Source organism: Epinephelus lanceolatus, chromosome 12, assembly GCF_041903045.1.
Source record: "Epinephelus lanceolatus isolate andai-2023 chromosome 12, ASM4190304v1, whole genome shotgun sequence".
Taxonomy (NCBI): Eukaryota; Metazoa; Chordata; class Actinopteri; order Perciformes; family Serranidae; genus Epinephelus; species Epinephelus lanceolatus.
This window is the reverse complement of record NC_135745.1, coordinates 6,345,536-6,364,911: the sequence shown is the minus strand read 5'-3', so window position 1 is coordinate 6,364,911 and position 19,376 is coordinate 6,345,536. Positions and strand designations below refer to the sequence as shown.

The 19,376-nt window shown below is 47.0% G+C and overlaps 19 non-coding genes and 25 pseudogenes across 19 annotated transcripts; all 44 read left to right on the top strand.

Moving 5' to 3' along the window:
• The first annotated feature begins 333 nt into the window (after nt 1-333).
• Nucleotides 334-442, top strand: LOC144465979 (U5 spliceosomal RNA; annotated as a pseudogene).
• A 144-nt stretch (nt 443-586) lies between these two features.
• LOC144466266 (U2 spliceosomal RNA) lies at nt 587-767 on the top strand (annotated as a pseudogene).
• A 445-nt stretch (nt 768-1,212) lies between these two features.
• Nucleotides 1,213-1,327, top strand: LOC144465691 (U5 spliceosomal RNA). Its single transcript, XR_013492809.1, has one exon. It is a non-coding gene; the product is annotated as a U5 spliceosomal RNA (small nuclear RNA).
• Nucleotides 1,328-1,468: 141 nt separating this feature from the next.
• On the top strand, nt 1,469-1,649 carry LOC144465156 (U2 spliceosomal RNA; annotated as a pseudogene).
• A 445-nt stretch (nt 1,650-2,094) lies between these two features.
• Nucleotides 2,095-2,203, top strand: LOC144465984 (U5 spliceosomal RNA; annotated as a pseudogene).
• A 144-nt stretch (nt 2,204-2,347) lies between these two features.
• LOC144466177 (U2 spliceosomal RNA) lies at nt 2,348-2,528 on the top strand (annotated as a pseudogene).
• A 445-nt stretch (nt 2,529-2,973) lies between these two features.
• Nucleotides 2,974-3,088, top strand: LOC144465690 (U5 spliceosomal RNA). Its single transcript, XR_013492808.1, has one exon. It is a non-coding gene; the product is annotated as a U5 spliceosomal RNA (small nuclear RNA).
• A 141-nt stretch (nt 3,089-3,229) lies between these two features.
• LOC144465180 (U2 spliceosomal RNA) lies at nt 3,230-3,410 on the top strand (annotated as a pseudogene).
• Nucleotides 3,411-3,855: 445 nt separating this feature from the next.
• LOC144465873 (U5 spliceosomal RNA) lies at nt 3,856-3,968 on the top strand. The gene has a single exon (XR_013492958.1). It is a non-coding gene; the product is annotated as a U5 spliceosomal RNA (small nuclear RNA).
• A 143-nt stretch (nt 3,969-4,111) lies between these two features.
• Nucleotides 4,112-4,292, top strand: LOC144465155 (U2 spliceosomal RNA; annotated as a pseudogene).
• A 445-nt stretch (nt 4,293-4,737) lies between these two features.
• LOC144465709 (U5 spliceosomal RNA) lies at nt 4,738-4,852 on the top strand. The gene has a single exon (XR_013492825.1). It is a non-coding gene; the product is annotated as a U5 spliceosomal RNA (small nuclear RNA).
• A 141-nt stretch (nt 4,853-4,993) lies between these two features.
• Nucleotides 4,994-5,174, top strand: LOC144465154 (U2 spliceosomal RNA; annotated as a pseudogene).
• A 445-nt stretch (nt 5,175-5,619) lies between these two features.
• Nucleotides 5,620-5,732, top strand: LOC144465801 (U5 spliceosomal RNA). Its single transcript, XR_013492904.1, has one exon. It is a non-coding gene; the product is annotated as a U5 spliceosomal RNA (small nuclear RNA).
• Nucleotides 5,733-5,875: 143 nt separating this feature from the next.
• LOC144466166 (U2 spliceosomal RNA) lies at nt 5,876-6,056 on the top strand (annotated as a pseudogene).
• A 445-nt stretch (nt 6,057-6,501) lies between these two features.
• Nucleotides 6,502-6,613, top strand: LOC144465438 (U5 spliceosomal RNA). The gene has a single exon (XR_013492586.1). It is a non-coding gene; the product is annotated as a U5 spliceosomal RNA (small nuclear RNA).
• Nucleotides 6,614-6,757: 144 nt separating this feature from the next.
• Nucleotides 6,758-6,938, top strand: LOC144465239 (U2 spliceosomal RNA; annotated as a pseudogene).
• A 445-nt stretch (nt 6,939-7,383) lies between these two features.
• On the top strand, nt 7,384-7,496 carry LOC144465502 (U5 spliceosomal RNA). The gene has a single exon (XR_013492641.1). It is a non-coding gene; the product is annotated as a U5 spliceosomal RNA (small nuclear RNA).
• Nucleotides 7,497-7,639: 143 nt separating this feature from the next.
• LOC144465414 (U2 spliceosomal RNA) lies at nt 7,640-7,820 on the top strand (annotated as a pseudogene).
• A 445-nt stretch (nt 7,821-8,265) lies between these two features.
• On the top strand, nt 8,266-8,380 carry LOC144465689 (U5 spliceosomal RNA). Its single transcript, XR_013492807.1, has one exon. It is a non-coding gene; the product is annotated as a U5 spliceosomal RNA (small nuclear RNA).
• Nucleotides 8,381-8,521: 141 nt separating this feature from the next.
• On the top strand, nt 8,522-8,702 carry LOC144465403 (U2 spliceosomal RNA; annotated as a pseudogene).
• Nucleotides 8,703-9,147: 445 nt separating this feature from the next.
• Nucleotides 9,148-9,257, top strand: LOC144465967 (U5 spliceosomal RNA). Its single transcript, XR_013493044.1, has one exon. It is a non-coding gene; the product is annotated as a U5 spliceosomal RNA (small nuclear RNA).
• Nucleotides 9,258-9,400: 143 nt separating this feature from the next.
• LOC144465283 (U2 spliceosomal RNA) lies at nt 9,401-9,581 on the top strand (annotated as a pseudogene).
• Nucleotides 9,582-10,026: 445 nt separating this feature from the next.
• Nucleotides 10,027-10,139, top strand: LOC144465569 (U5 spliceosomal RNA). Its single transcript, XR_013492701.1, has one exon. It is a non-coding gene; the product is annotated as a U5 spliceosomal RNA (small nuclear RNA).
• A 143-nt stretch (nt 10,140-10,282) lies between these two features.
• Nucleotides 10,283-10,461, top strand: LOC144466294 (U2 spliceosomal RNA; annotated as a pseudogene).
• Nucleotides 10,462-10,906: 445 nt separating this feature from the next.
• LOC144466046 (U5 spliceosomal RNA) lies at nt 10,907-11,018 on the top strand. The gene has a single exon (XR_013493082.1). It is a non-coding gene; the product is annotated as a U5 spliceosomal RNA (small nuclear RNA).
• A 141-nt stretch (nt 11,019-11,159) lies between these two features.
• On the top strand, nt 11,160-11,340 carry LOC144465392 (U2 spliceosomal RNA; annotated as a pseudogene).
• Nucleotides 11,341-11,785: 445 nt separating this feature from the next.
• On the top strand, nt 11,786-11,898 carry LOC144465800 (U5 spliceosomal RNA). Its single transcript, XR_013492903.1, has one exon. It is a non-coding gene; the product is annotated as a U5 spliceosomal RNA (small nuclear RNA).
• A 143-nt stretch (nt 11,899-12,041) lies between these two features.
• LOC144466155 (U2 spliceosomal RNA) lies at nt 12,042-12,222 on the top strand (annotated as a pseudogene).
• A 445-nt stretch (nt 12,223-12,667) lies between these two features.
• Nucleotides 12,668-12,782, top strand: LOC144465688 (U5 spliceosomal RNA). The gene has a single exon (XR_013492806.1). It is a non-coding gene; the product is annotated as a U5 spliceosomal RNA (small nuclear RNA).
• Nucleotides 12,783-12,923: 141 nt separating this feature from the next.
• On the top strand, nt 12,924-13,104 carry LOC144465381 (U2 spliceosomal RNA; annotated as a pseudogene).
• Nucleotides 13,105-13,549: 445 nt separating this feature from the next.
• Nucleotides 13,550-13,662, top strand: LOC144465799 (U5 spliceosomal RNA). Its single transcript, XR_013492902.1, has one exon. It is a non-coding gene; the product is annotated as a U5 spliceosomal RNA (small nuclear RNA).
• A 143-nt stretch (nt 13,663-13,805) lies between these two features.
• LOC144466144 (U2 spliceosomal RNA) lies at nt 13,806-13,986 on the top strand (annotated as a pseudogene).
• Nucleotides 13,987-14,431: 445 nt separating this feature from the next.
• Nucleotides 14,432-14,546, top strand: LOC144465687 (U5 spliceosomal RNA). Its single transcript, XR_013492805.1, has one exon. It is a non-coding gene; the product is annotated as a U5 spliceosomal RNA (small nuclear RNA).
• A 141-nt stretch (nt 14,547-14,687) lies between these two features.
• On the top strand, nt 14,688-14,868 carry LOC144465153 (U2 spliceosomal RNA; annotated as a pseudogene).
• Nucleotides 14,869-15,313: 445 nt separating this feature from the next.
• On the top strand, nt 15,314-15,418 carry LOC144465442 (U5 spliceosomal RNA; annotated as a pseudogene).
• Nucleotides 15,419-15,569: 151 nt separating this feature from the next.
• Nucleotides 15,570-15,750, top strand: LOC144465213 (U2 spliceosomal RNA; annotated as a pseudogene).
• Nucleotides 15,751-16,195: 445 nt separating this feature from the next.
• Nucleotides 16,196-16,310, top strand: LOC144465902 (U5 spliceosomal RNA). The gene has a single exon (XR_013492985.1). It is a non-coding gene; the product is annotated as a U5 spliceosomal RNA (small nuclear RNA).
• Nucleotides 16,311-16,451: 141 nt separating this feature from the next.
• On the top strand, nt 16,452-16,632 carry LOC144465152 (U2 spliceosomal RNA; annotated as a pseudogene).
• Nucleotides 16,633-17,077: 445 nt separating this feature from the next.
• LOC144465927 (U5 spliceosomal RNA) lies at nt 17,078-17,192 on the top strand. The gene has a single exon (XR_013493004.1). It is a non-coding gene; the product is annotated as a U5 spliceosomal RNA (small nuclear RNA).
• A 141-nt stretch (nt 17,193-17,333) lies between these two features.
• On the top strand, nt 17,334-17,514 carry LOC144465287 (U2 spliceosomal RNA; annotated as a pseudogene).
• Nucleotides 17,515-17,959: 445 nt separating this feature from the next.
• On the top strand, nt 17,960-18,074 carry LOC144465432 (U5 spliceosomal RNA). The gene has a single exon (XR_013492581.1). It is a non-coding gene; the product is annotated as a U5 spliceosomal RNA (small nuclear RNA).
• A 141-nt stretch (nt 18,075-18,215) lies between these two features.
• On the top strand, nt 18,216-18,396 carry LOC144465151 (U2 spliceosomal RNA; annotated as a pseudogene).
• A 445-nt stretch (nt 18,397-18,841) lies between these two features.
• LOC144465450 (U5 spliceosomal RNA) lies at nt 18,842-18,959 on the top strand. The gene has a single exon (XR_013492593.1). It is a non-coding gene; the product is annotated as a U5 spliceosomal RNA (small nuclear RNA).
• Nucleotides 18,960-19,097: 138 nt separating this feature from the next.
• On the top strand, nt 19,098-19,278 carry LOC144466112 (U2 spliceosomal RNA; annotated as a pseudogene).
• The last annotated feature ends 98 nt before the right edge of the window (nt 19,279-19,376 follow it).

Below are 19,376 nucleotides of genomic sequence, written 5' to 3'. Positions count from 1 at the left end.
GTTGTGGCAAAATAGGCTCTGTTGACTCCTCATCACCCATGTCCCTTGGCGAACCTCATTGGGCTCCCAGTCTCAAATGGCTGTAAAACATGACAACTGGAGTAAAAGCCAATCAACAGCAAAATGAAGTCTCAAAAAATACAGCGAGATTTGCACTTTTAATTGGCAGAAAAACACAGGAGAGAGAGGAAATATTGCCACGGTGATATTGTGGGCAGGGGTAGGGGAATGGGTGTGGCCTGGGATTTGGATCGCGGGGCAAGTCAGGCGTACCATGAGTGTTTTGACTGGGACGACTAGGGTCTTTGGCTGTTCTTCATCAAAGGGCTGTACTTACTCTGGTTTCTTTTCAAAATCAAGTCTTTCGCCTTTTACTAAAGACTTCCGTGGAAAGGAACACCAATGAGTTGAAGCTATTTTTGGCAGGCATTGTCATTTGGCTTAGCGTTGTGCTTTTGTGAAGATCAGAAAAGCCATTTTAAGCCTGAGCTAGATTTAGGTGTTTGATGCCCAGTGAAAAGTATTGCACTGTGACAAGTGACACTTGTGCCTGAAGATTGCGTTGGGCAGCTAACGGTTGGGCCACATCACTTTTCGGCCTTTTGGCTGTAGTATCTGTTCTCATCAGTTTAATATCTGATATGTCCTCAATAAGACGACAACATTAAACATATGTTTTTTGTGTCGGGGGCTGAAAAAGGGGCTTGCTCCGTTCACTCCATGCATCGACCCGGTATTGCAGCGCCGCTGGAAATGGCGCACCCTTCTCCTGCCTTGTGGACAACCAAATATCGACGCAAACGGAGCGGCCCATTGCTCAAATTGCCATTGGACTGAGAAACAAATGAGTCCCACTGGATGCTGTCTTCATGGCCTGGCGTTGTGGCAAAATAGGCTCTGTTGACTCCTCATCACCCATGTCCCTTGGCGAACCTCATTGGGCTCCCAGTCTCAAATGGCTGTAAAACATGACAACTGGAGTAAAAGCCAATCAACAGCAAAATGAAGTCTCAAAAAATACAGCGAGATTTGCACTTTTAATTGGCAGAAAAACACAGGACAGAGAGGAAATATTGCCACAGTGATATTGTGGGCAGGGGTAGGGGAATGGGTGTGGCCTGGGATTTGGATCGCGGGGCAAGTCAGGCGTACCGTGAGTGTTTTGACTGGGACGACTAGGGTCTTTGGCTGTTCTTCATCAAAGGGCTGTACTTACTCTGGTTTCTTTTCATAACGCACAAGTCTTTTGCCTTTTACTAAAGACTTCCGTGGAAAGGAACACCAATGCGTTGAAGCTATTTTTGGCAGGCTTTGCCGTTTGGCTGAGCCTTGTGCTTTTGTGAAGATCAGAAAAGCCATTTTAAGCCTGAGCTAGATTTAGGTGTTTGATGCCCAGTGAAAAGTATTGCACTGTGACAAGTGACACTTGTGCCTGAAGATTGCGTTGGGCAGCTAACGGTTGGGCCACATCACTTTTCGGCCTTTTGGCTGTAGTAAATGTTCTCATCAGTTTAATATCTGATATGTCCTCAATAAGACGACAGCATTAAACATATGTTTTTTGTGTCGGGGGCTGAAAAAGGGGCTTGCTCCGTTCACTCCACGCATCGACCCGGTATTGCAGCGCCGCTGGAAATGGCGCACCCTTCTCCTGCCTTGTGGACAACCAAATATCGACGCAAACGGAGCGGCCCATTGCTCAAATTGCCATTGGACTGAGAAACAAATGAGTCCCACTGGATGCTGTCTTCATGGCCTGGCGTTGTGGCAAAATAGGCTCTGTTGACTCCTCATCACCCATGTCCCTTGGCGAACCTCATTGGGCTCCCAGTCTCAAATGGCTGTAAAACATGACAACTGGAGTAAAAGCCAATCAACAGCAAAATGAAGTCTCAAAAAATACAGCGAGATTTGCACTTTTAATTGGCAGAAAAACACAGGACAGAGAGGAAATATTGCCACGGTGATATTGTGGGCAGGGGTAGGGGAATGGGTGTGGCCTGGGATTTGGATCGCGGGGCAAGTCAGGCGTACCATGAGTGTTTTGACTGGGACGACTAGGGTCTTTGGCTGTTCTTCATCAAAGGGCTGTACTTACTCTGGTTTCTTTTCAAAATCAAGTCTTTCGCCTTTTACTAAAGACTTCCGTGGAAAGGAACACCAATGAGTTGAAGCTATTTTTGGCAGGCATTGTCATTTGGCTTAGCCTTGTGCTTTTGTGAAGATCAGAAAAGCCATTTTAAGCCTGAGCTAGATTTAGGTGTTTGATGCCCAGTGAAAAGTATTGCACTGTGACAAGTGACACTTGTGCCTGAAGATTGCGTTGGGCAGCTAACGGTTGGGCCACATCACTTTTCGGCCTTTTGGCTGTAGTATCTGTTCTCATCAGTTTAATATCTGATATGTCCTCAATAAGACGACAACATTAAACATATGTTTTTTGTGTCGGGGGCTGAAAAAGGGGCTTGCTCCGTTCACTCCACGCATCGACCCGGTATTGCAGCGCCGCTGGAAATGGCGCACCCTTCTCCTGCCTTGTGGACAACCAAATATCAACGCAAACGGAGCGGCCCATTGCTCAAATTGCCATTGGACTGAGAAACAAATGAGTCCCACTGGATGCTGTCTTCATGGCCTGGCGTTGTGGCAAAATAGGCTCTGTTGACTCCTCATCACCCATGTCCCTTGGCGAACCTCATTGGGCTCCCAGTCTCAAATGGCTGTAAAACATGACAACTGGAGTAAAAGCCAATCAACAGCAAAATGAAGTCTCAAAAAATACAGCGAGATTTGCACTTTTAATTGGCAGAAAAACACAGGACAGAGAGGAAATATTGCCACAGTGATATTGTGGGCAGGGGTAGGGGAATGGGTGTGGCCTGGGATTTGGATTGCGGGGCAAGTCAGGCGTACCGTGAGTGTTTTGACTGGGACGACTAGGGTCTTTGGCTGTTCTTCATCAAAGGGCTGTACTTACTCTGGTTTCTTTTCATAACGCACAAGTCTTTTGCCTTTTACTAAAGACTTCCGTGGAAAGGAACACCAATGCGTTGAAGCTATTTTTGGCAGGCTTTGCCGTTTGGCTGAGCCTTGTGCTTTTGTGAAGATCAGAAAAGCCATTTTAAGCCTGAGCTAGATTTAGGTGTTTGATGCCCAGTGAAAAGTATTGCACTGTGACAAGTGACACTTGTGCCTGAAGATTGCGTTGGGCAGCTAACGGTTGGGCCACATCACTTTTCGGCCTTTTGGCTGTAGTAAATGTTCTCATCAGTTTAATATCTGATATGTCCTCAATAAGACGACAGCATTAAACATATGTTTTTTGTGTCGGGGGCTGAAAAAGGGGCTTGCTCCGTTCACTCCACGCATCGACCCGGTATTGCAGCGCTGCTGGAAATGGCGCACCCTTCTCCTGCCTTGTGGACAACCAAATATCGACGCAAACGGAGCGGCCCATTGCTCAAATTGCCATTGGACTGAGAAACAAATGAGTCCCACTGGATGCTGTCTTCATGGCCTGGCGTTGTGGCAAAATAGGCTCTGTTGACTCCTCATCACCCATGTCCCTTGGCGAACCTCATTGGGCTCCCAGTCTCAAATGGCTGTAAAACATGACAACTGGAGTAAAAGCCAATCAACAGCAAAATGAAGTCTCAAAAAATACAGCGAGATTTGCACTTTTAATTGGCAGAAAAACACAGGACAGAGAGGAAATATTGCCACGGTGATATTGTGGGCAGGGGTAGGGGAATGGGTGTGGCCTGGGATTTGGATCGCGGGGCAAGTCAGGCGTACCATGAGTGTTTTGACTGGGACGACTAGGGTCTTTGGCTGTTCTTCATCAAAGGGCTGTACTTACTCTGGTTTCTTTTCATAACGCACAAGTCTTTCGCCTTTTACTAAAGACTTCTGTGGAAAGGAACACCAATGCGTTGAAGCTATTTTTGGCAGGCTTTGCCGTTTAGCTGAGCCTTGTGCTTTTGTGAAGATCAGAAAAGCCATTTTAAGCCTGAGCTAGATTTAGGTGTTTGATGCCCAGTGAAAAGTATTGCACTGTGACAAGTGACACTTGTGCCTGAAGATTGCGTTGGGCAGCTAACGGTTGGGCCACATCACTTTTCGGCCTTTTGGCTGTAGTAAATGTTCTCATCAGTTTAATATCTGATATGTCCTCAATAAGACGACAGCATTAAACATATGTTTTTTGTGTCGGGGGCTGAAAAAGGGGCTTGCTCCGTTCACTCCACGCATCGACCCGGTATTGCAGCGCCGCTGGAAATGGCGCACCCTTCTCCTGCCTTGTGGACAACCAAATATCGACGCAAACGGAGCGGCCCATTGCTCAAATTGCCATTGGACTGAGAAACAAATGAGTCCCACTGGATGCTGTCTTCATGGCCTGGCGTTGTGGCAAAATAGGCTCTGTTGACTCCTCATCACCCATGTCCCTTGGCGAACCTCATTGGGCTCCCAGTCTCAAATGGCTGTAAAACATGACAACTGGAGTAAAAGCCAATCAACAGCAAAATGAAGTCTCAAAAAATACAGCGAGATTTGCACTTTTAATTGGCAGAAAAACACAGGACAGAGAGGAAATATTGCCACGGTGATATTGTGGGCAGGGGTAGGGGAATGGGTGTGGCCTGGGATTTGGATAGCGGGGCAAGTCAGGCGTACCGTCAGTGTTTTGACTGGGACGACTAGGGTCTTTGGCTGTTCTTCATCAAAGGGCTGTACTTACTCTGGTTTCTTTTCATAACGCACAAGTCTTTTGCCTTTTACTAAAGACTTCTGTGGAAAGGAACACCAATGAGTTGAAGCTATTTTTGGCAGGCTTTGCCGTTTGGCTGAGCCTTGTGCTTTTGTGAAGATCAGAAAAGCCATTTTAAGCCTGAGCTAGATTTAGGTGTTTGATGCCCAGTGAAAAGTATTGCACTGTGACAAGTGACACTTGTGCCTGAAGATTGCGTTGGGCAGCTAACGGTTGGGCCACATCACTTTTCGGCCTTTTGGCTGTAGTAAATGTTCTCATCAGTTTAATATCTGATATGTCCTCAATAAGACGACAGCATTAAACATATGTTTTTTGTGTCGGGGGCTGAAAAAGGGGCTTGCTCCGTTCACTCCACGCATCGACCCGGTATTGCAGCGCCGCTGGAAATGGCGCACCCTTCTCCTGCCTTGTGGACAACCAAATATCAACGCAAACGGAGCGGCCCATTGCTCAAATTGCCATTGGACTGAGAAACAAATGAGTCCCACTGGATGCTGTCTTCATGGCCTGGCGTTGTGGCAAAATAGGCTCTGTTGACTCCTCATCACCCATGTCCCTTGGCGAACCTCATTGGGCTCCCAGTCTCAAATGGCTGTAAAACATGACAACTGGAGTAAAAGCCAATCAACAGCAAAATGAAGTCTCAAAAAATACAGCGAGATTTGCACTTTTAATTGGCAGAAAAACACAGGACAGAGAGGAAATATTGCCACGGTGATATTGTGGGCAGGGGTAGGGGAATGGGTGTGGCCTGGGATTTGGATCGCGGGGCAAGTCAGGCGTACCATGAGTGTTTTGACTGGGACGACTAGGGTCTTTGGCTGTTCTTCATCAAAGGGCTGTACTTACTCTGGTTTCTTTTCATAACGCACAAGTCTTTCGCCTTTTACTAAAGACTTCCGTGGAAAGGAACACCAATGCGTTGAAGCTGTTTTTGGCAGGCTTTGCCGTTTAGCTGAGCCTTGTGCTTTTGTGAAGATCAGAAAAGCCATTTTAAGCCTGAGCTAGATTTAGGTGTTTGATGCCCAGTGAAAAGTATTGCACTGTGACAAGTGACACTTGTGCCTGAAGATTGCGTTGGGCAGCTAACGGTTGGGCCACATCACTTTTCGGCCTTTTGGCTGTAGTATCTGTTCTCATCAGTTTAATATCTGATATGTCCTCAATAAGACGACAACATTAAACATATGTTTTTTGTGTCGGGGGCTGAAAAAGGGGCTTGCTCCGTTCACTCCACGCATCGACCCGGTATTGCAGCGCCGCTGGAAATGGCGCACCCTTCTCCTGCCTTGTGGACAACCAAATATCGACGCAAACGGAGCGGCCCATTGCTCAAATTGCCATTGGACTGAGAAACAAATGACTCCCACTGGATGCTGTCTTCATGGCCTGGCGTTGTGGCAAAATAGGCTCTGTTGACTCCTCATCACCCATGTCCCTTGGCGAACCTCATTGGGCTCCAAGTCTCAAATGGCTGTAAAACATGACAACTGGAGTAAAAGCCAATCAACAGCAAAATGAAGTCTCAAAAAATACAGCGAGATTTGCACTTTTAATTGGCAGAAAAACACAGGACAGAGAGGAAATATTGCCACAGTGATATTGTGGGCAGGGGTAGGGGAATGGGTGTGGCCTGGGATTTGGATTGCGGGGCAAGTCAGGCGTACCGTGAGTGTTTTGACTGGGACGACTAGGGTCTTTGGCTGTTCTTCATCAAAGGGCTGTACTTACTCTGGTTTCTTTTCATAACGCACAAGTCTTTTGCCTTTTACTAAAGACTTCCGTGGAAAGGAACACCAATGAGTTGAAGCTATTTTTGGCAGGCATTGTCATTTGGCTTAGCCTTGTGCTTTTGTGAAGATCAGAAAAGCCATTTTAAGCCTGAGCTAGATTTAGGTGTTTGATGCCCAGTGAAAAGTATTGCACTGTGACAAGTGACACTTGTGCCTGAAGATTGCGTTTGGCAGCTAACGGTTGGGCCACGTCACTTTTCGGCCTTTTGGCTGTAGTATCTGTTCTCATCAGTTTAATATCTGATATGTCCTCAATAAGACGACAGCATTAAACATATGTTTTTTGTGTCGGGGGCTGAAAAAGGGGCTTGCTCCGTTCACTCCACGCATCGACCCGTTATTGCAGCGCCGCTGGAAATGGCGCACCCTTCTCCTGCCTTGTGGACAACCAAATATCAACGCAAACGGAGCGGCCCATTGCTCAAATTGCCATTGGACTGAGAAACAAATGAGTCCCACTGGATGCTGTCTTCATGGCCTGGCGTTGTGGCAAAATAGGCTCTGTTGACTCCTCATCACCCATGTCCCTTGGCGAACCTCATTGGGCTCCCAGTCTCAAATGGCTGTAAAACATGACAACTGGAGTAAAAGCCAATCAACAGCAAAATGAAGTCTCAAAAAATACAGCGAGATTTGCACTTTTAATTGGCAGAAAAACACAGGACAGAGAGGAAATATTGCCACGGTGATATTGTGGGCAGGGGTAGGGGAATGGGTGTGGCCTGGGATTTGGATCGCGGGGCAAGTCAGGCGTACCGTGAGTGTTTTGACTGGGATGACTAGGGTCTTTGGCTGTTCTTCATCAAAGGGCTGTACTTACTCTGGTTTCTTTCCATAACGCACAAGTCTTTCGCCTTTTACTAAAGACTTCCGTGGAAAGGAACACCAATGCGTTGAAGCTATTTTTGGCAGGCTTTGCCGTTTAGCTGAGCCTTGTGCTTTTGTGAAGATCAGAAAAGCCATTTTAAGCCTGAGCTAGATTTAGGTGTTTGATGCCCAGTGAAAAGTATTGCACTGTGACAAGTGACACTTGTGCCTGAAGATTGCGTTGGGCAGCTAACGGTTGGGCCACATCACTTTTCGGCCTTTTGGCTGTAGTATCTGTTCTCATCAGTTTAATATCTGATATGTCCTCAATAAGACGACAGCATTAAACATATGTTTTTTGTGTCGGGGGCTGAAAAAGGGGCTTGCTCCGTTCACTCCACGCATCGACCCGGTATTGCAGCGCCGCTGGAAATGGCGCACCCTTCTCCTGCCTTGTGGACAACCAAATATCGACGCAAACGGAGTGGCCCATTGCTCAAATTGCCATTGGACTGAGAAACAAATGAGTCCCACTGGATGCTGTCTTCATGGCCTGGCGTTGTGGCAAAATAGGCTCTGTTGACTCCTCATCACCCATGTCCCTTGGCGAACCTCATTGGGCTCCCAGTCTCAAATGGCTGTAAAACATGACAACTGGAGTAAAAGCCAATCAACAGCAAAATGAAGTCTCAAAAAATACAGCGAGATTTGCACTTTTAATTGGCAGAAAAACACAGGACAGAGAGGAAATATTGCCACAGTGATATTGTGGGCAGGGGTAGGGGAATGGGTGTGGCCTGGGATTTGGATTGCGGGGCAAGTCAGGCGTACCGTGAGTGTTTTGACTGGGACGACTAGGGTCTTTGGCTGTTCTTCATCAAAGGGCTGTACTTACTCTGGTTTCTTTTCATAACGCACAAGTCTTTTGCCTTTTACTAAAGACTTCCGTGGAAAGGAACACCAATGCGTTGAAGCTATTTTTGGCAGGCTTTGCCGTTTGGCTGAGCCTTGTGCTTTTGTGAAGATCAGAAAAGCCATTTTAAGCCTGAGCTAGATTTAGGTGTTTGATGCCCAGTGAAAAGTATTGCACTGTGACAAGTGACACTTGTGCCTGAAGATCGCGTTGGGCAGCTAACGGTTGGGCCACATCACTTTTCGGCCTTTTGGCTGTAGTATCTGTTCTCATCAGTTTAATATCTGATATGTCCTCAATAAGACGACAGCATTAAACATATGTTTTTTGTGTCGGGGGCTGAAAAAGGGGCTTGCTCCGTTCACTCCACGCATCGACCCGGTATTGCAGCGCCGCTGGAAATGGCGCACCCTTCTCCTGCCTTGTGGACAACCAAATATCAACGCAAACGGAGCGGCCCATTGCTCAAATTGCCATTGGACTGAGAAACAAATGAGTCCCACTGGATGCTGTCTTCATGGCCTGGCGTTGTGGCAAAATAGGCTCTGTTGACTCCTCATCACCCATGTCCCTTGGCGAACCTCATTGGGCTCCCAGTCTCAAATGGCTGTAAAACATGACAACTGGAGTAAAAGCCAATCAACAGCAAAATGAAGTCTCAAAAAATACAGCGAGATTTGCACTTTTAATTGGCAGAAAAACACAGGACAGAGAGGAAATATTGCCACGGTGATATTGTGGGCAGGGGTAGGGGAATGGGTGTGGCCTGGGATTTGGATTGCGGGGCAAGTCAGGCGTACCGTGAGTGTTTTGACTGGGACGACTAGGGTCTTTGACTGTTCTTCATCAAAGGGCTGTACTTACTCTGGTTTCTTTTCAAAATCAAGTCTTTCGCCTTTTACTAAAGACTTCCGTGGAAAGGAACACCAATGAGTTGAAGCTATTTTTGGCAGGCATTGCCATTTGGCTGAACCTTGTGCTTTTGTGAAGATCAGAAAAGCCATTTTAAGCCTGAGCTAGATTTAGGTGTTTGATGCCCAGTGAAAAGTATTGCACAGTGACAAGTGACACTTGTGCCTGAAGATTGCGTTGGGCAGCTAACGTTTGGGCCACATCACTTTTCGGCCTTTTGGCTGTAGTAAATGTTCTCATCAGTTTAATATCTGATATGTCCTCAATAAGACGACAACATTAAACATATGTTTTTTGTGTCGGGGGCTGAAAAAGGGGCTTGCTCCGTTCACTCCACGCATCGACCCGTTATTGCAGCGCCGCTGGAAATGGCGCACCCTTCTCCTGCCTTGTGGACAACCAAATATCAACGCAAACGGAGCGGCCCATTGCTCAAATTGCCATTGGACTGAGAAACAAATGAGTCCCACTGGATGCTGTCTTCATGGCCTGGCGTTGTGGCAAAATAGGCTCTGTTGACTCCTCATCACCCATGTCCCTTGGCGAACCTCATTGGGCTCCCAGTCTCAAATGGCTGTAAAACATGACAACTGGAGTAAAAGCCAATCAACAGCAAAATGAAGTCTCAAAAAATACAGCGAGATTTGCACTTTTAATTGGCAGAAAAACACAGGACAGAGAGGAAATATTGCCACGGTGATATTGTGGGCAGGGGTAGGGGAATGGGTGTGGCCTGGGATTTGGATCGCGGGGCAAGTCAGGTGTACCGTGAGTGTTTTGACTGGGATGACTAGGGTCTTTGGCTGTTCTTCATCAAAGGGCTGTACTTACTCTGGTTTCTTTTCATAACGCACAAGTCTTTCGCCTTTTACTAAAGACTTCCGTGGAAAGGAACACCAATGCGTTGAAGCTATTTTTGGCAGGCTTTGCCGTTTAGCTGAGCCTTGTGCTTTTGTGAAGATCAGAAAAGCCATTTTAAGCCTGAGCTAGATTTAGGTGTTTGACGCCCAGTGAAAAGTATTGCACTGTGACAAGTGACACTTGTGCCTGAAGATTGCGTTGGGCAGCTAACGGTTGGGCCACATCACTTTTCGGCCTTTTGGCTGTAGTATCTGTTCTCATCAGTTTAATATCTGATATGTCCTCAATAAGACGACAACATTAAACATGTTTTTTGTGTCGGGGGCTGAAAAAGGGGCTTGCTCCGTTCACTCCACGCATCGACCCGGTATTGCAGCGCCGCTGGAAATGGCGCACCCTTCTCCTGCCTTGTGGACAACCAAATATCAACGCAAACGGAGCGGCCCATTGCTCAAATTGCCATTGGACTGAGAAACAAATGAGTCCCACTGGATGCTGTCTTCATGGCCTGGCGTTGTGGCAAAATAGGCTCTGTTGACTCCTCATCACCCATGTCCCTTGGCGAACCTCATTGGGCTCCCAGTCTCAAATGGCTGTAAAACATGACAACTGGAGTAAAAGCCAATCAACAGCAAAATGAAGTCTCAAAAAATACAGCGAGATTTGCACTTTTAATTGGCAGAAAAACACAGGACAGAGAGGAAATATTGCCACGGTGATATTGTGGGCAGGGGTAGGGGAATGGGTGTGGCCTGGGATTTGGATCGCGGGGCAAGTCAGGCGTACCATGAGTGTTTTGACTGGGACGACTAGGGTCTTTGGCTGTTCTTCATCAAAGGGCTGTACTTACTCTGGTTTCTTTTCAAAATCAAGTCTTTCGCCTTTTACTAAAGACTTCTGTGGAAAGGAACACCAATGCGTTGAAGCTATTTTTGGCAGGCTTTGCCGTTTGGCTGAGCCTTGTGCTTTTGTGAAGATCAGAAAAGCCATTTTAAGCCTGAGCTAGATTTAGGTGTTTGATGCCCAGTGAAAAGTATTGCACTGTGACAAGTGACACTTGTGCCTGAAGATTGCGTTGGGCAGCTAACGGTTGGGCCACATCACTTTTCGGCCTTTTGGCTGTAGTATCTGTTCTCATCAGTTTAATATCTGATATGTCCTCAATAAGACGACAGCATTAAACATATGTTTTTTGTGTCGGGGGCTGAAAAAGGGGCTTGCTCCGTTCACTCCACGCATCGACCCGGTATTGCAGCGCCGCTGGAAATGGCGCACCCTTCTCCTGCCTTGTGGACAACCAAATATCAACGCAAACGGAGCGGCCCATTGCTCAAATTGCCATTGGACTGAGAAACAAATGAGTCCCACTGGATGCTGTCTTCATGGCCTGGCGTTGTGGCAAAATAGGCTCTGTTGACTCCTCATCACCCATGTCCCTTGGCGAACCTCATTGGGCTCCCAGTCTCAAATGGCTGTAAAACATGACAACTGGAGTAAAAGCCAATCAACAGCAAAATGAAGTCTCAAAAAATACAGCGAGATTTGCACTTTTAATTGGCAGAAAAACACAGGACAGAGAGGAAATATTGCCACAGTGATATTGTGGGCAGGGGTAGGGGAATGGGTGTGGCCTGGGATTTGGATCGCGGGGCAAGTCAGGCGTACCGTGAGTGTTTTGACTGGGACGACTAGGGTCTTTGGCTGTTCTTCATCAAAGGGCTGTACTTACTCTGGTTTCTTTTCATAACGCACAAGTCTTTCGCCTTTTACTAAAGACTTCCGTGGAAAGGAACACCAATGCGTTGAAGCTGTTTTTGGCAGGCTTTGCCGTTTAGCTGAGCCTTGTGCTTTTGTGAAGATCAGAAAAGCCATTTTAAGCCTGAGCTAGATTTAGGTGTTTGATGCCCAGTGAAAAGTATTGCACTGTGACAAGTGACACTTGTGCCTGAAGATTGCGTTGGGCAGCTAACGGTTGGGCCACATCACTTTTCGGCCTTTTGGCTGTAGTATCTGTTCTCATCAGTTTAATATCTGATATGTCCTCAATAAGACGACAACATTAAACATATGTTTTTTGTGTCGGGGGCTGAAAAAGGGGCTTGCTCCGTTCACTCCACGCATCGACCCGGTATTGCAGCGCCGCTGGAAATGGCGCACCCTTCTCCTGCCTTGTGGACAACCAAATATCGACGCAAACGGAGCGGCCCATTGCTCAAATTGCCATTGGACTGAGAAACAAATGAGTCCCACTGGATGCTGTCTTCATGGCCTGGCGTTGTGGCAAAATAGGCTCTGTTGACTCCTCATCACCCATGTCCCTTGGCGAACCTCATTGGGCTCCAAGTCTCAAATGGCTGTAAAACATGACAACTGGAGTAAAAGCCAATCAACAGCAAAATGAAGTCTCAAAAAATACAGCGAGATTTGCACTTTTAATTGGCAGAAAAACACAGGACAGAGAGGAAATATTGCCACAGTGATATTGTGGGCAGGGGTAGGGGAATGGGTGTGGCCTGGGATTTGGATTGCGGGGCAAGTCAGGCGTACCGTGAGTGTTTTGACTGGGACGACTAGGGTCTTTGGCTGTTCTTCATCAAAGGGCTGTACTTACTCTGGTTTCTTTTCATAACGCACAAGTCTTTTGCCTTTTACTAAAGACTTCCGTGGAAAGGAACACCAATGCGTTGAAGCTATTTTTGGCAGGCTTTGCCGTTTGGCTGAGCCTTGTGCTTTTGTGAAGATCAGAAAAGCCATTTTAAGCCTGAGCTAGATTTAGGTGTTTGATGCCCAGTGAAAAGTATTGCACTGTGACAAGTGACACTTGTGCCTGAAGATTGCGTTGGGCAGCTAACGGTTGGGCCACATCACTTTTCGGCCTTTTGGCTGTAGTATCTGTTCTCATCAGTTTAATATCTGATATGTCCTCAATAAGACGACAGCATTAAACATATGTTTTTTGTGTCGGGGGCTGAAAAAGGGGCTTGCTCCGTTCACTCCACGCATCGACCCGGTATTGCAGCGCCGCTGGAAATGGCGCACCCTTCTCCTGCCTTGTGGACAACCAAATATCAACGCAAACGGAGCGGCCCATTGCTCAAATTGCCATTGGACTGAGAAACAAATGAGTCCCACTGGATGCTGTCTTCATGGCCTGGCGTTGTGGCAAAATAGGCTCTGTTGACTCCTCATCACCCATGTCCCTTGGCGAACCTCATTGGGCTCCCAGTCTCAAATGGCTGTAAAACATGACAACTGGAGTAAAAGCCAATCAACAGCAAAATGAAGTCTCAAAAAATACAGCGAGATTTGCACTTTTAATTGGCAGAAAAACACAGGACAGAGAGGAAATATTGCCACAGTGATATTGTGGGCAGGGGTAGGGGAATGGGTGTGGCCTGGGATTTGGATCGCGGGGCAAGTCAGGCGTACCGTGAGTGTTTTGACTGGGACGACTAGGGTCTTTGGCTGTTCTTCATCAAAGGGCTGTACTTACTCTGGTTTCTTTTCATAACGCACAAGTCTTTCGCCTTTTACTAAAGACTTCCGTGGAAAGGAACACCAATGCGTTGAAGCTGTTTTTGGCAGGCTTTGCCGTTTAGCTGAGCCTTGTGCTTTTGTGAAGATCAGAAAAGCCATTTTAAGCCTGAGCTAGATTTAGGTGTTTGATGCCCAGTGAAAAGTATTGCACTGTGACAAGTGACACTTGTGCCTGAAGATTGCGTTGGGCAGCTAACGGTTGGGCCACATCACTTTTCGGCCTTTTGGCTGTAGTATCTGTTCTCATCAGTTTAATATCTGATATGTCCTCAATAAGACGACAACATTAAACATATGTTTTTTGTGTCGGGGGCTGAAAAAGGGGCTTGCTCCGTTCACTCCACGCATCGACCCGGTATTGCAGCGCCGCTGGAAATGGCGCACCCTTCTCCTGCCTTGTGGACAACCAAATATCGACGCAAACGGAGCGGCCCATTGCTCAAATTGCCATTGGACTGAGAAACAAATGAGTCCCACTGGATGCTGTCTTCATGGCCTGGCGTTGTGGCAAAATAGGCTCTGTTGACTCCTCATCACCCATGTCCCTTGGCGAACCTCATTGGGCTCCAAGTCTCAAATGGCTGTAAAACATGACAACTGGAGTAAAAGCCAATCAACAGCAAAATGAAGTCTCAAAAAATACAGCGAGATTTGCACTTTTAATTGGCAGAAAAACACAGGACAGAGAGGAAATATTGCCACAGTGATATTGTGGGCAGGGGTAGGGGAATGGGTGTGGCCTGGGATTTGGATTGCGGGGCAAGTCAGGCGTACCGTGAGTGTTTTGACTGGGACGACTAGGGTCTTTGGCTGTTCTTCATCAAAGGGCTGTACTTACTCTGGTTTCTTTTCATAACGCACAAGTCTTTTGCCTTTTACTAAAGACTTCCGTGGAAAGGAACACCAATGCGTTGAAGCTATTTTTGGCAGGCTTTGCCGTTTGGCTGAGCCTTGTGCTTTTGTGAAGATCAGAAAAGCCATTTTAAGCCTGAGCTAGATTTAGGTGTTTGATGCCCAGTGAAAAGTATTGCACTGTGACAAGTGACACTTGTGCCTGAAGATTGCGTTGGGCAGCTAACGGTTGGGCCACATCACTTTTCGGCCTTTTGGCTGTAGTAAATGTTCTCATCAGTTTAATATCTGATATGTCCTCAATAAGACGACAGCATTAAACATATGTTTTTTGTGTCGGGGGCTGAAAAAGGGGCTTGCTCCGTTCACTCCACGCATCGACCCGGTATTGCAGCGCCGCTGGAAATGGCGCACCCTTCTCCTGCCTTGTGGACAACCAAATATCAACGCAAACGGAGCGGCCCATTGCTCAAATTGCCATTGGACTGAGAAACAAATGAGTCCCACTGGATGCTGTCTTCATGGCCTGGCGTTGTGGCAAAATAGGCTCTGTTGACTCCTCATCACCCATGTCCCTTGGCGAACCTCATTGGGCTCCCAGTCTCAAATGGCTGTAAAACATGACAACTGGAGTAAAAGCCAATCAACAGCAAAATGAAGTCTCAAAAAATACAGCGAGATTTGCACTTTTAATTGGCAGAAAAACACAGGACAGAGAGGAAATATTGCCACGGTGATATTGTGGGCAGGGGTAGGGGAATGGGTGTGGCCTGGGATTTGGATCGCGGGGCAAGTCAGGCGTACCGTGAGTGTTTTGACTGGGACGACTAGGGTCTTTGGCTGTTCTTCATCAAAGGGCTGTACTTACTCTGGTTTCTTTTCATAACGCACAAGTCTTTCGCCTTTTACTAAAGACTTCCGTGGAAAGGAACACCAATGAGTTGAAGCTATTTTTGGCAGGCATTGCCGTTTGGCTGAGCCTTGTGCTTTTGTGAAGATCAGAAAAGCCATTTTAAGCCTGAGCTAGATTTAGGTGTTTGATGCCCAGTGAAAAGTATTGCACTGTGACAAGTGACACTTGTGCCTGAAGATTGCGTTGGGCAGCTAACGGTTGGGCCACATCACTTTTCAGCCTTTTGGCTGTAGTAAATGTTCTCATCAGTTTAATATCTGATATGTCCTCAATAAGACGACAGCATTAAACATATGTTTTTTGTGTCGGGGGCTGAAAAAGGGGCTTGCTCCGTTCACTCCACGCATCGACCCGGTATTGCAGCGCCGCTGGAAATGGCGCACCCTTCTCCTGCCTTGTGGACAACCAAATATCAACGCAAACGGAGCGGCCCATTGCTCAAATTGCCATTGGACTGAGAAACAAATGAGTCCCACTGGATGCTGTCTTCATGGCCTGGCGTTGTGGCAAAATAGGCTCTGTTGACTCCTCATCACCCATGTCCCTTGGCGAACCTCATTGGGCTCCCAGTCTCAAATGGCTGTAAAACATGACAACTGGAGTAAAAGCCAATCAACAGCAAAATGAAGTCTCAAAAAATACAGCGAGATTTGCACTTTTAATTGGCAGAAAAACACAGGACAGAGAGGAAATATTGCCACGGTGATATTGTGGGCAGGGGTAGGGGAATGGGTGTGGCCTGGGATTTGGATCGCGGGGCAAGTCAGGCGTACCGTGAGTGTTTTGACTGGGACGACTAGGGTCTTTGGCTGTTCTTCATCAAAGGGCTGTACTTACTCTGGTTTCTTTTCATAACGCACAAGTCTTTCGCCTTTTACTAAAGACTTCTGTGGAAAGGAACACCAATGAATTGAAGCTATTTTTGGCAGGCTTTGCCGTTTGGCTGAGCCTTGTGCTTTTGTGAAGATCAGAAAAGCCATTTTAAGCCTGAGCTAGATTTAGGTGTTTGATGCCCAGTGAAAAGTATTGCACTGTGACAAGTGACACTTGTGCCTGAAGATTGCGTTGGGCAGCTAACGGTTGGGCCACATCACTTTTCGGCCTTTTGGCTGTAGTAAATGTTCTCATCAGTTTAATATCTGATATGTCCTCAATAAGACGACAGCATTAAACATATGTTTTTTGTGTCGGGGGCTGAAAAAGGGGCTTGCTCCGTTCACTCCACGCATCGACCCGGTATTGCAGCGCCGCTGGAAATGGCGCACCCTTCTCCTGCCTTGTGGACAACCAAATATCAACGCAAACGGAGCGGCCCATTGCTCAAATTGCCATTGGACTGAGAAACAAATGAGTCCCACTGGATGCTGTCTTCATGGCCTGGCGTTGTGGCAAAATAGGCTCTGTTGACTCCTCATCACCCATGTCCCTTGGCGAACCTCATTGGGCTCCCAGTCTCAAATGGCTGTAAAACATGACAACTGGAGTAAAAGCCAATCAACAGCAAAATGAAGTCTCAAAAAATACAGCGATATTTGCACTTTTAATTGGCAGAAAAACACAGGACAGAGAGGAAATATTGCCACGGTGATATTGTGGGCAGGGGTAGGGGAATGGGTGTGGCCTGGGATTTGGATCGCGGGGCAAGTCAGGCGTACCGTGAGTGTTTTGACTGGGACGACTAGGGTCTTTGGCTGTTCTTCATCAAAGGGCTGTACTTACTCTGGTTTCTTTTCATAACGCACAAGTCTTTCGCCTTTTACTAAAGACTTCTGTTGAAAGGAACACCAATGAGTTGAAGCTATTTTTGGCAGGCTTTGCCGTTTGGCTGAGCCTTGTGCTTTTGTGAAGATCAGAAAAGCCATTTTAAGCCTGAGCTAGATTTAGGTGTTTGATGCCCAGTGAAAAGTATTGCACTGTGACAAGTGACACTTATACCTGAAGATTGCGTTGGGCAGCTAACGGTTGGGCCACATCACTTTTCGGCCTTTTGGCTGTAGTAAATGTTCTCATCAGTTTAATATCTGATATGTCCTCAATAAGACGACAGCATTAAACATATGTTTTTTGTGTCGGAGGCTGAAAAAGGGGCTTGCTCCGTTCACTCCACGCATCGACCCGGTATTGCAGCGCCGCTGGAAATGGCGCACCCTTCTCCTGCCTTGTGGACAACCAAATATCAACGCAAACGGAGCGGCCCATTGCTCAAATTGCCATTGGACTGAGAAACAAATGAGTCCCACTGGATGCTGTCTTCATGGCCTGGCGTTGTGGCAAAATAGGCTCTGTTGACTCCTCATCACCCATGTCCCTTGGCGAACCTCATTGGGCTCCCAGTCTCAAATGGCTGTAAAACATGACAACTGGAGTAAAAGCCAATCAACAGCAAAATGAAGTCTCAAAAAATACAGCGAGATTTGCACTTTTAATTGGCAGAAAAACACAGGACAGAGAGGAAATATTGCCACGGTGATATTGTGGGCAGGGGTAGGGGAATGAGTGTGGCCTGGGATTTGGATCGCGGGGCAAGTCAGGTGTACCGTGAGTGTTTTGACTGGGACGACTAGGGTCTTTGGCTGTTCTTCATCAAAGGGCTGTACTTACTCTGGTTTCTTTTCATAACGCACAAGTCTTTCGCCTTTTACTAAAGACTTCCGTGGAAAGGAACACCAATGAGTTGAAGCTATTTTTGGCAGGCTTTGCCGTTTGGCTGAGCCTTGTGCTTTTGTGAAGATCAGAAAAGCCATTTTAAGCCTGAGCTAGATTTAGGTGTTTGATGCCCAGTGAAAAGTATTGCACTGTGACAAGTGACACTTGTGCCTGAAGATTGCGTTGGGCAGCTAACGGTTGGGCCACATCACTTTTCGGCCTTTTGGCTGTAGTAAATGTTCTCATCAGTTTAATATCTGATATGTCCTCAATAAGACGACAGCATTAAACATATGTTTTTTGTGTCGGGGGCTGAAAAAGGGGCTTGCTCCGTTCACTCCACGCATCGACCCGGTATTGCAGCGCCGCTGGAAATGGCGCACCCTTCTCCTGCCTTGTGGACAACCAAATATCAACGCAAACGGAGCGGCCCATTGCTCAAATTGCCATTGGACTGAGAAACAAATGAGTCCCACTGCATGCTGTCTTCATGGCCTGGCGTTGTGGCAAAATAGGCTCTGTTGACTCCTCATCACCCATGTCCCTTGGCGAACCTCATTGGGCTCCCAGTCTCAAATGGCTGTAAAACATGACAACTGGAGTAAAAGCCAATCAACAGCAAAATGAAGTCTCAAAAAATACAGCGAGATTTGCACTTTTAATTGGCAGAAAAACACAGGACAGAGAGGAAATATTGCCACAGTGATATTGTGGGCAGGGGTAGGGGAATGAGTGTGGCCTGGGATTTGGATCGCGGGGCAAGTTAGGTGTACCGTGAGTGTTTTGACTGGGACGACTAGGGTCTTTGGCTGTTCTTCATCAAAGTGCTGTACTTACTCTGGTTTCTTTTCATAACGCACAAGTCTTTCGCCTTTTACTAAAGACTTCCGTGGAAAGGAACACCAATGAGTTGAAGCTATTTTTGGCAGGCTTTGCCATTTGGTTTAGCCTTGTGCTTTTATGAAGATCAGAAAAGCCATTTTAAGCCTGAGCTAGATTTAGGTGCTTGATGCCCAGTGAAAAGTATTGCACTGTGACAAGTGACACTTGTGCCTGAAGATTGCGTTGGGCAGCTAACGGTTGGGCCACATCACTTTTCGGCCTTTTGGCTGTAGTAAATGTTCTCATCAGTTTAATATCTGATATGTCCTCAATAAGACGACAGCATTAAACATATGTTTTTTGTGTTGGGGGCTGAAAAAGGGGCTTGCTCCGTTCACTCCATGCATCGACCCAGTATTGCAGCGCCGCTGGAAATGGCGCACCCTTCTCCTGCCTTGTGGACAACCAAATATCGACGCAAACGGAGCGGCCCATTGCTCAAATTGCCATTGGACTGAGAAACAAATGAGTCCCACTGGATGCTGT